General features: G+C 34.6%; 1 protein-coding gene across 3 annotated transcripts in view; it reads left to right on the top strand.

Annotated features, from left to right (window-relative positions):
* Nucleotides 1-12,974, top strand: part of LOC138919095 (elongation factor G 1-like) — a 103,914-nt gene that overhangs the window by 69,978 nt on the left and 20,962 nt on the right. For 2 of the 3 annotated variants that reach the window (XM_070243148.1, XM_070243144.1), the window contains one exon: nucleotides 8,985-9,960. The gene's annotated coding sequence lies outside the window, so the exon portion shown is untranslated. Of the gene's footprint in view, nucleotides 1-8,984; nucleotides 9,961-12,974 lie in introns of those variants that run through there. The other variant, XM_070243145.1, reaches the window with a different exon arrangement.

Raw genomic sequence — 12,974 nt, 5'->3', positions numbered from 1 at the left:
CAAATAAAATAGTTGAGTTTGTATTTTCACTCTGCATTACAGTCCATCTATCTAGACTGTGGAAGTTACGTTGTGATTTTCACAACTTTGTGTCTCTGGGTAGTTGCAAACTTGATGTTTAAAACCGAGTGTGCAATGTAATAATCATACCATAGCAGGTATATTTTACCGAGCAAGTATTATGCTCCAGGCCCTGAGATAAACGCTTTGTCTGAGCTATAAATCATATCTTCCTTGGACAGCATAGTGTATTATGCACTCAGGTCTTTATATGATGATAAGAACTTGGAGGCTGAAGGTGTTTAAAGAGATTTACCTGAGGTCACACCCTAATAAGTGGCAGGACATGGATTAACAATTGCATCTATATGACTCACAACCTATTCTTCATACTCTACATTCTGCTTCTTCCATTAGTTAGAGAAATTGTAGATCTTAAGTAGTTTAAAAAGAAATGTGGAGATACAAATTTTGTTCAAGGTCAGAGGTCCACAATGCTTCTTCGAGAAATGGAAGTTTACGTGTAATAACCTGCTCTAAGCAGGTGACCACGTCATTAATCAGAATTGCTCCCTAACTGCTGTGGCCAGGTGAGGGTTAGTGGCTTTTTTCAGGATCTTATGGCACTATGAAAGGAGAGATCCATTTTTCAACTGACATTGCAAGGAAAAATTTAAAACACACCTCCTACCTTGCCAACATGTTGAACTTTGACCCAGATGTATCTACATAGAGAATCCAAACAAACAAAAACCCATATAGGCACAACCATAGAACAGGTTGCTTAATTAAACAGAACTAAATTTTACCCCCACTCTTCAATTACAAGAACAGGCAGACTGAAATTTGCAAAGCCTTCTTCAGAAATCAATGGACAATTTGGCGCTTAAACATCTATGCACTGAACAATGTAATAAACAATCAGAATTTCAGTCATAAGTTTCCTGACACAACAGAGTGGCACTTTGCACAGTAGTAATTAGAAAATAGCAGCTGAGGAACCACAGAAAAGGAACTAGACTTTACTGGAATACAGATTATACTGAGCTAATTAATGATTTTCACAAATGCCTTGTTGATTAGATATTAAAGTAAAACTCCCTTATATAATTTCTATATTTAGGGACACCATATAATTTTTCATCCAAGCCAGGATTTTTCTGATAATGAAGAAAGCTCTATTTTTATTTTTCTAAGACAACAGGAGGAAAGCAGGGCTCGCTTGAGCAAAGCAGGATACACGATTCTTTTATTTATAGTTGTTACATATTGGTGTGTACAATCAAGAAGTCAAAAAATGCCTTGGAGTTGGAGAAATCATGACTTCTAATACTGGGTCAACCTTTAGTTGTGTGATTTTTGGGTGAATTAATTACTTTAACTGAAAAATGAAAAGAAAAAAATACCTAACTTGAAGGCTTGTGAGAATTAAAACTTATATCTATAACATAATTAACACAGTGCCTCACTTGTTTAAGATACTCAATAAGTAGACATGTAGAATCCTACTTCTCATTGTGTAGTTTAATTTATTATCATCAATCTATTTGTAATATTAATGTAGCTCTGAGTGTTGGGATCCTGTGTTTTGAAACTTGAAAGGGATAGAAAGCTCTGACTCTAATGTAGCAAACTTCTACGCTCGGATCGGTGAAAAGTAAATCATACTGGGCCAGCTCCGTCGCCGAGTGGTTAAGTTTGCGCGATCCGCTGCAGCAGCCCAGGGTTCGGATCCTGGGTGCAGACATGGCGCCACTCGTCAGGCCACTTTGAGGCGGCGTCCCACATCCCACAACTAGAAGAACCTGCAACTAAGATATACAACTATGTATGGGGGAGTTTGGGGAGATAAAGCAGAAAAAAAAAAAGTAAATCATACTCCTTAAAAATTCTGTCTTCATAAGATTAATTGTATATAGGTGTACTGAGTTTAAGGATCAAAGTAATGACATTCTACTTTGACTAGTGAAAAGCAATAGAATGTACATATTAATATGATTAGAAGGAAACATCAGAATTAAATTGGTTTAATAAAGTCCAAGTCATTCAATAATCTGAAGCAAAAATGTACTATTTTAGTATATAAATAAAAGAAGAAAGTGATATTGTGTATAGTTAAGAAATAAAATAAACACTGAACTTCAGTTAATTAATATATGTGAAATAGATTTTAGAAACATGGATTTAAGATATGAAAACTTCAGAAAGTAAAGTGGAATTAGTTTCCAATTTTCAAGATTTACTTACTTCACCTATTGTAAGCCAAAGCCACTGATTTTTTTAATGGTTATGGACCTATATCCACATTCAGGTATGTCTATAAGTGTTGTTTTTGCATATACTATATATTATTTCCTTCTCAGCATTTGAAATAATGACAGTTGTGTAATTCCAAGACTAAGAAATTTAATGGGCCAAATTCTTAGTTAAAATGTTCTCTCTTACTTTGTTTTTAATCGACTATAAGCTAAAGAATCAAAACTGTAACAGAAAATGTAAAAAGAGTACATGTTATTTTCCTAGGATAGTGCTATTACAACTTGTGTATTCTCATAGCTATTACACAGCATAGGAAAGTACAAACGAGGTGATTTATTTTTTTCAAGAAAGTTTTAAATATATACAATTTAAGGCCATAGTTTCTTCATTTTTCACAGTGCAATCCATTTGCCAACCCTTTTAGCCTTTCTCTTTTCAGAACCTTGAACAACCAAGCTACATGTTACTGTGAACAAATTAGTTTTGACACCTTGAGACATTTAATTATTTGCAACAATGAGTCCGATGAAGGTGAAGTTGAGAGAAATTTTTTAATTTCTAGGAAGATATATATGCTCAAAATTCCATTAGTGAAAAGTCCGTAAATAAGCATAATGGAAATGTACAAATAAAGTTTCAAATTTTTAGGAAATGAACATATTGCAAAATAGAAATGTAAGATTTAGCAGGTAATCAGAGTTTTTACATCCTGATATTCAGAAGTCTTTTTCAGAGGTGCAGGAAATCTCAGAAAGCGAAGTGAAGTGAATGTGGTGTTCATTTAGCACAGCCATTCATTTTACAGCAGAGGGAACTGAGGTTCAGAGAGGTTAAGTGATTTGCCAGGAGGTTAGGGTCACTTGCCACTGTCTATTAAATTCAGTGAGAGAAGCAACACCTAGGTTTCTTATTTGCCCAATATTCTTTTATTAATTTCATTTGCCAATAACAATAGCAATCTAGGGGCACCTAAAGTCTGTTGCTATGGATAACCTTTTTAATGGGAAAGTTGTGCTAATTAAATTTATATAATCAGGGGCCAGCTCCGTGGCCAAGTGGTTGAGTTTGCTGGCTCCACTGCAGTGGCCCAGGGTTTGGATCTTGGGCTCGGACATGGCACTGCTCATCAGGCCACGTTGAGGCGGCGTCCCACATCCCACAACTAGAGGGACATGCAACTAAGATATACAACTGTGTGTGTGGGGGGGCTTGGTGAGATAAAAGCAGGAACAAAAAAAAAAAGATTGGCAACAGTTGTTAGCCCAGGTGCCAATCTTTGGGGAAAAAAAAAAGGAAGACTGGCAACAATTGTTAGCCCAGGTAAAAGGAGAAATAAACAGCAACACAATAATATTAGGGGACTTTAACACTCCACTTACACCAATGGGTAGATCATCCAAACAGAAGATCAATAAGGAAACACTTGCCTTAAAGGACACATTAGACCAGATGGACTTAGTAGATATATACAGAACTTTCCATCCAAAGACTACAGAATACACATTCTTTTCAATGCCCATGGAACATTCTCCAAGATTGATCACATATTAGGCCACAAAACAAGTCTCAATAAATTTAAGAAGATCGAAATAATACCATGCATCTTTTCTGACCACAAAGGTATGAAACTGGAAATCAACTACAGAAAGAAAACCAGAAAAGCCACAAAAATGTGAAGATTGAACAAAATGCTACTGAACAATGATTGGGCCAATGAAGAAATCAAAGAAGAAATCAAAAAATACCTCAACAAAGAAGAAAAATCTCAAATAGACAATCTAAAAGTGCACCTAAAGGTACTGGAAAAAGAACAACAAACAAAGCCCAAAATCAGCAGAAGGAAGGAAATAATACAAATCAGAGTAGAAATAAGTGAAATAGAGACTAAAAAAACAATAGAAAAAATTAGTGAAACCAAGAGCTGGTTCTTTGAAAAGATAAACAAAATTGACAAACCCTTAGCTAGACTCACGAAGAAAAACAGAGAGAAAGCTCAAATAAATAAAATCAGAAATGAAAGAGGAGAGATTACAACAGACACCTCAGAAATACAAAAGATAATAAGAGAATACTATGAAAAGCTATATGCCAACAAATTGGATAATCTAGAAGAAATGGATAAATTCTTAGAAACATACAACCTTCTAAAACTGGACCAAGAAGATGTAGAAAACTTGAATAGACCAATCACCAGTAAGGAGATCGAAACAGCAATCAAAAAGCTCCCAAAAAATAAAAGTCCAGGACCAGATGGCTTCCCTGGTGAATTTGTCCAAACATTCAAAGAAGACTTAATACCTATCCTTCTCAAACTCTTCCAAAAAATCGAAGAGGAGGGAAGGCTTCCTAACTCCTTCTACGAAGCAAACATTATCCTGATACCAAAACCAGACAAGGACAACACAAAAAAGAAAATTACAGGCCAATGTCACTGATGAACATCGATGCAAAAATCTTCAACAAAATACTAGCAAATCGAATACAACAATACATTAAAAAGATCATACATCATGATCAAGTGGGTTTCATTCCAGGGATGCAGGGATGGCTCAACATCCACAAATCTATCAACGTGATACACCACATTAACAAAATGAAGAATAAAAATCACATGATCATCTCAATAGATGCAGAGAAAGCATTTGACAAGATACAGCATGCATTTATTGTAAAAAGTCTAAATAAAGTGGGTAGAGAAGGAAAATACCTCAACATAATAAAGGCCATATATGACAAACCCACAGCAAATATCATTCTCAATGGAGAAAAACTGAAAGCTATCCCTCTAAGAACAGGAACCAGACAAGGATGCCCACTGTCACCACTCTTATTTAACATAGTATTGGAAGTCCTAGCCAGAGCAATCAGGCAAGAAAAAGAAATAAAAGGGATCCACACTGGAAAAGAAGAAGTGAAACTGTCACTCTTTGCAGATGCCATGATTTTATATCTAGAAAACCCTAAAGAGTCCACTAAAAAACATTTAGAAATAATAAAGGAATACAGTCAAGTTGTGGGATACAAAATCAATGTACAAAAACCAGTTGCATTTCTATACACTAACAACGAAGTAGCAGAAAGAGAAATTAAGAATACAATCCCATTTACAATTGCAACAAAAAGAATAAAATACCTAGGAATAAACGTAACGAAAGAGGTGAAAGATCTGTACACTGAAAACTATAAATCATTGTTGAAAGAAATCGAAGAAGACACAAAGAAATGGAAAGATATTCCGTGCTCTTGGATTGGAAGAATTAACATCGTTAAAATGCCCATACTTCCTAAAGCAATCTATAGATTCAACACAATGCCTATCAAAGTTCCAACAACATTTTTCACAGAAATAGAACAAAGAACCCTAAAATTTATATGGATCAACAGAAGACCCAGGATAGCCAAAGGATTCCTGAGAAAAAAGAACAAAACTGGAGGTATCACACTCCCTGATTTCAAATTATACTACAAAGCCATAGTAACCAAAACAGCATGGTACTGGCACAAAAACAGACACACAGATCAATGGAACAAAATTGAGAGCCCAGAAGTAAACCCACACATTTATGGACAACCAATATTCGACAAGGCAGCCAAGAGCATACGATGGAGAAAGGAGAGTCTCTTCAATAAAAGGTGTTGGGAAAACTGGGCAGCCACATGCAAAAGAATGAAAGTAGACCATTCCCTTACACCATGTACAAAAATCAACTCAAAATGGATTAAAGACTTGATTATAAGACCCGAAACTATGAGACTTCTAGAAGAAAACATAGGCAGTACGCTCTATGACATTGGTCTGAGCAGCATATTTTCAAGTCCCGTGTCTGACCAGGCAAGGGAAACAAAAGAAAAAATGAACAAATGGGACTACATCAAACCAAAAAGCTTCTGCACAGCAAAGGAAACCATCAACAAAACAAAAAGACAACCTAACAATTGGGAGAAGATATTTGCAAACCATATATCAGATAAGGGATTAATATCCAAAATATACAAAGAACTCATACAGCTCAACAACAAAAAAACCAACAATCCAATTGGAAAATGGGCAAAAGATCTGAACAGAGATTTCTCCAAAGAAGATATACAGATGGCCAACAGGCATACGAAAAGATGCTCAACATCATTAGCTATCAGGGAAATGCAAATCCAAACTACAATGAGGTATCACCTCACTCTGGTCAGAATGGCTATAATTAACAAGACAGGAAACGACAAATGTTGGAGAGGGTTTGGAGAGAAGGGAACCCTTGTTCACTGCTAGTGGCAGTGCAAACTGGTGCAGCCACTATGGAAAGCAGTATGGAGTATCCTCAGAAAATTAAGAATAGATCTACCATAGGATCCAGCTATTCCACTGCTGGGTATTTATCCAAAGAACTTGAAAACACAAAGGCATAAAGATACTTGCACCCCTATGTTCATTGTGGCATTATACACAATAGCCAAGACATGGAAGCAACCTAGGTGCCCATCAAGGGACGAATGGATAAAGAAGATGTGGTATTTATACACGATGGACTACTACTCAGCCATGAGAAATGATGAAATCCGGCCATTTGTGACAACATGGATGCACCTTCAGTGTATTATTCTGAGTGAAATAAGTCAGAAGGAGAAAGTCAAATACCATATGATCTCACTCATAAGTAGAAGATAAAAACAAAAACAAAAACAAAACACAGCATTGGAGATTGGACTGGTGGTTACCTTTGGGGAAGGGGGAGGAGGGGGGGCAAAAGGGGTGATTAGGCTCACATGTGAGGGGATGCACTGTAATTAGTGTTCGGGTGGTGAACATGATGTAATGTATACAGAATTCGAAATATGATGTACATCTGAAAAAATAAAAATTAAAAAAAATTATATAATCATAAAAATGGTACAGCTAATTTTTCCAAGTACATCTATGGCTATGCTGATTTAACTAGCTATAATTAGAGAATTCTGAGAATTTTTAATCTATTAACTGTTTCATTCATTTATTAATTAATGATTATTAAATGTTTATCAAATGAACTATTTTGTGAATACGTGTGTGTGTGTATGTGTATTCTAAAGTTTGTTTTCCCTTACAATTTTTACAATCTTAAAAAAGTGTTAGGGGCTGGCCCCACCGCCTGGAGGTTGAGTTTGGCACACTCTGCTTCAGTGGCCTGGGTTCTGTTCCTGGGCACAGACCCACACCACTCATCACCGGCCATGCTGTGGCAGCAACCCACACACAAAATACAGGAAGATTGGCACAGATGTCAACTCAGAGTGAATCTTCCTCAGTAAAAAGAAAGCAAAAGAAAGATTGCCTTCTTCTGAGAGTGATAATTAGTCGAATTTGGTACATAAAATAAATATTTCAATTGATGTTTACTAATATTCAACCATGTAAAATGTTTTAAGATATGCAATGCAAAATATGTCATGAACACACATTTTTTTGTATTTTAGCCTGTCAATATACTTAAGATATAATGTGAAATATAATTAAGCTTTTTGCATTAAAGTGTATGAGAAACATTATCACATCATTTTTATCATACTTATAAGTGTAAGTATATTCAGCTTGAAACTGTTAAAAGTAAGTCTAGATAAGTCTAGGTAGAAGTGTCAATAGAAAAATACAAGAATAAATATATAAATATCATATAATAAAAGAGACCGTAAGTCTAGGACAAAATGTCCTTTTCATATATGCTGATTTTTTTCTGTTCACAATTCACACATGAATATTCTGCATACATTATATTCCTTAATATTGAAATACTTGGAAATTTTCTTTAAACGTGCCCAAATTCAAAGTTACTAATTGTTTTAATGAAAACATTTCCTACTATTTTCTAAATGAAAAGGGGTAATGTTATCTTAGAAATAATGCAGACTTTCCTCCTTTTGTGGTAATTGCTCTGGCTTACTTTTCATAGTCATTTTCATTTCCATTTCATTACAGTGTTATGAAATGTTTATAAAATACCCCACTATAAAAAAGATTGGTAGATTTCTAATTGCTTTAAATGATGCATACACGTATTTTTGTTTTGTAAAATATATTTTTAAAAATACTCCTTTTTTTATACTGAATGATGAAATTGTAGAACTACTCCCACATCCAGGAAGCTGTGGATTATCCATGTATCTAGCTGTGAATAGCTCTATATATTTATTCTTTGTCTATTTATTGCATCATTGAAATGTTTTTACAGAAACAATTCTCTTAGTAAGATTATACTAAAACTTACTTCCGCTTTTGAAGAACAGATTCTTTCATGGTTAATGACATACAAAATTCTGCTCAAAGTTTCCTTAACATTTTATTAAAATATTTTGATATTTTACAATTATTCTGATGTTATAGAATCACATGTGATTTGTTTTCTATTTAATTACTTTTATTAATTTCTATTAATGTAATTTTCCATTTATTTGTTTGAAAAATTCTATGTTCAGAGTTAATTTGAACAAAATTTTATTTACTTCTCTAGGAAGGAAAATAGGGAAGATTGTCAACACATTATACAACTAAGGACAATATTCAACACATTAAACAAAGATGGGAGTAGTCATTTTTTTCAGACAATAACTAGCAGCAAATACTTCAGAACTATAATTGACATCCATAAACTACTTTCCTTGAAGCATCTAAAAGTAATTTGTAGAAATTACTTAATTAGCCTCTCAGCAGTTCCTGGCAGTGGATTGTATTGTAATTACAATGTACTTTGTATTCACAGTATTGATGGAGAGCATGAGCGCAGATATCTGTACAGCGCTACACGTGCAAAGGAAGCCGGGACCCGGTCAATAGGAAACCCTGCACGGGCACATTCCTCACACTTGTTCGCTAAGGGGGACAGGTAACCAAGGTTGTTTTGTGTACTCTTTCTCCTCGTTCGTTTAGTTTTCCCCAGAAATATCTTAATGACTTTCGCATTTTTTCTGTTCTCTTTGCTCTCTGTCACAGACAAAAGAATTTTGATGTTTTGAAAAATAACTCACTGAGAATAGACACTTCATGTTGTTTTCATAGGCTAAGAAAGAGGGGGAGAAACAGATACAGACGGAGACAGAGAGGGAAAGAGTACAAATTTAGGAAAAGTCATTGGAAAATGAAATTAAATGCCCAAAGCATGAAAGCTTATAGAAAGTTCAGGAAATACTTCTTACATTTGATGAGTCCATAGTAGACAATACTTCAGAAGTGTACTAAATTGAGTAATTGGAACAAATTCTTCTTTCCTTTCTGTTTCCAGGCAGTTGGTCACATAACCCTGCATTTTCTCCCTTTAGAGGCAGAGGTTATTTCTCTAACCTTTGTCTTTGGACTGGGGCATGTGGTTCCCTGATTCAAAGGATGCTAGCAGACATTGTGCAAATTGAGGCTTAAAATGGACTTGCACAGTTGGACTTTCCTTCATGTGGTTCTTGTATTGCCACAGTAAGAAGATGTCTCTGGGGCCCATCCAGTGGCGTAGCAGTTAACTTCGCATGCTCCTCTTCAGAGGCCCACGGTTTGCCTGTTCCGATCCTGGGTGTGGACCTACGCACACTTATCAAATCATGCTGTGGCAGGCATCCCACATATAAAGTAGAGGAAGATGGGCAAAGATGTTAGTTCAGGGCCAATCTTCCTAGCAAAAAGAGGAGGTTTGGCGGTAGATGTTAGCTCAGGGCTAATCTTCCTTAAAAAAAAAAAAGAAAAAAGAAAAAGATGTCTCTGCTAGTCTGCTGATACATAGAGGATGGGGAACAGATGAAACAAACTGGCAATCTCCAGCTTGGAGCTAAGCCCAGATGAGCCCACCCTAAATAAACTTATGTACAAATACACAGATGAAAATGAATGATTCCCATTTAAGGATCCAGAATTTTGGGGTAGTTCGTTTCACAATATTATTTTGGCAACATTTGACCGATATAGAATAACACAGTGGAAATTGTAAGTTAGATTCAAGATATAGAGAGACTTTTATTTTAGATTTCATTTTTCTATAAGAAACTGTTCATTTTTGCATTTGTATACGCATTCACATGTTAGGGATAAACTAAACAAGAGCTTTAAATTACAATTTGATTTCAGTGTCAGTATTTAGAAGGCTCTATTACATGGTGACTTCAACACTGTTTCTGGTCTTGACCTTAAAGAAACAGACAGCCAATTATTTCTCCAGCCAAAATGGCTTCACCTGGGATCAGCAAAGAACTGCAATTTGGAGTGTGCAACTATGGCGAGCCACATGCAAGTCCTGAGCAACAAGGGGAGGAGAAACCCTCTTATAGAGGGCAAAGACAGTTGGGAGAGCTATTGTAAGCAAAAAGTCCATAGGAGGAGACTAGGAGATCAAAGTGTGGTGGCTTTTCGTTGGCCGTGTTGTGACAGTCTCTCATTGGCTATTACTGGGCAGGAAGAGGAAGTCTTCTTCCTGTTGGGCTCTGCAATGGTTAATACATGTGAGAGCTCTCCTTTCTGGCCTCTCAACTCTATTTTCAGTGAGGTTTCTGTTTATTGATTTTCACACTGCTATTGCTGATCGAGCATATTCTTGACTAATAACTGTGAAATCTTTTAGGTTACCTTCATTTCAAATTAGAATAAAACACCAATACCATGAGCAAAGCTTGTTGATAAAATTATTGCTAATAGCTATATAGTGACTTTCAGATATTGGTGAAATATTTGAGTCACACAAATGTTAAAGCTCATGAAACAAGCATGATGAAGTCCATGAGTGAGTTAGGAACTGCAAAAATTTAATGCTTTTTTAAGCCTTTATTTGTGACTATCACATAGCCTAATGTTACAGAATTACTGAATGTGGGGAAGAAAGAAGCCCATTTTCATTATCTTTCCTCAAAGACAAGACACTAGTTAAAAATGATATTAAAACCATATTTTCATGTAGTTACAATTTTTTTTCTGGTGATGAGACCTTTTAAGATCTACCTTAGCAATCGTATCTCAATAAAGCTAAAAACAATTTTTGCCTTGTCACAAACTTGTACATGATGTTGAAAGAAAATGAAAAAGCAACTACTTATAGTGTTTCTGATATGATACTTCATGAGGTATATTTGCTAAAATATTTAATCTAAATATAATTAATTCCTTAAACCTTGTTTCTAAATTATAGGAAATAAATGGAATTAGGAAGAAACCATTAAGTAAATCCAGAAGCAGGACAATCTATAAGACAACTGTCATTAGTTCATAAGAAATTAATGTCACAAAATAAAAAAGTTGAAGCAAGTTCAGTGTCGAAAAGTGACTAAGATGATATAACAACCAAATTCAACGAGTGAAATTATATTGTATCATATATCTAAAAATATTTATGAAGTCATTTTTGGAAAAACTTAGAGTATAAATATACTATCTAGGCATGAAGTATCATGGAATCTGTATGTGAATTACAAGTGATATGAAATAAATAAAAGAGAGACAGAGAAAAAGAGAGAGAGGGAGAGTCAGCAAATAAGGCCCAAGGTTAACCGTGAAATCTGTGAAGAAGGAGTAAAATTATTTATTTAACTATTTTATATACTTAAGTGTTTTCATAATAAAAATTGAGGGAAAATCAACAGCATAATTTCAACAATATCCAAAAAGTAAGTTTAAATTTCTGCTTACACACAAAAACCCCCAAATACTGTACTTTGCAAATAATAACACAAACTGGGGACAAATTTTATTTTACAAGCAGTCATAGTCGATATGTTGCTGGAACCACTCATTAACAGGCAAGGGGATTCTAATTTGCTACTTGCTCTAAAGAGCCCTTAACATTTTATATCAGGAAAGGTGCATTATTCAATGTGTGTAAAATAAAAGGCAAGACATAGTTAAAAATTCAAAGATTATCTGTCTATTTTGAAAACCAATCACATCCTTCTTTGGCCACATTTCTTGATTCATATTGTAAGGATGAGTTTTAATCAGGCAGCAGGCGTATGAGAAACACTAGAAGTAAAAGATCTAATGAGGATGACAATCCAAACTCAATTCAGGAAATGTTCCGAGAGCCTCTTCCTCAAGCTATAAACACTTTTGCTTTGTGAGATTATTTGAATCAATCTACTTGACCACAAACAATGAAATCATTCAAGTCCAAGTATGGAAAAAAAGAGAAATCTTTGTCAAGTTCATTTACTATTAGAGAATTAAGACAAACAACCTGGTGGCAGCCACTTCAGAGCTGACCAAAATCTAATGTGGTTCTCCACACCCCTCTGGAGAAAGTGGGTATTATGTAGAATGTTGCCATCTTGTGCATGCTATGAGATCCGGCAATGCTGAGAAATAATTTTCCTTTAAAAAATCTGACTCAAAACACCTTTTGTAATTTATATTTGATAGTAAAAATTTTCAGTTTTTAGATTTAATTCTTAATCTCAGAAGCTTGTTCTTTTTAGCAATGTTTGCCATTGATCTGGTCTTTGACAGGGAATTAATTTTAATATATACCCATTTCATTTGGTAAAAATGTATACTTGCAGCATCACTAAATCATACAAATATTCAAATTAATTATAAATATTAAATACATTATATTTAAATGCATATAACCATTTTCAAACACATTATTTAATTTTAAAATTGTTGACATTTTATTTTTTCAAATAAATTTTATCTAATTTTATCTTCTTCAAATATTTAAGTACATCAAATAATTTTGTTATGCTAGCTTAATTTTACCTTGTTTTCCATTTCATTTTTAACATATTCA

Source organism: Equus caballus, chromosome 19 (assembly GCF_041296265.1).
Source record: "Equus caballus isolate H_3958 breed thoroughbred chromosome 19, TB-T2T, whole genome shotgun sequence".
Taxonomy (NCBI): domain Eukaryota; kingdom Metazoa; phylum Chordata; class Mammalia; order Perissodactyla; family Equidae; genus Equus; species Equus caballus.
Note: the sequence above shows the minus strand (reverse complement) of the source record. Positions and strands in the feature narration are given on the sequence as shown.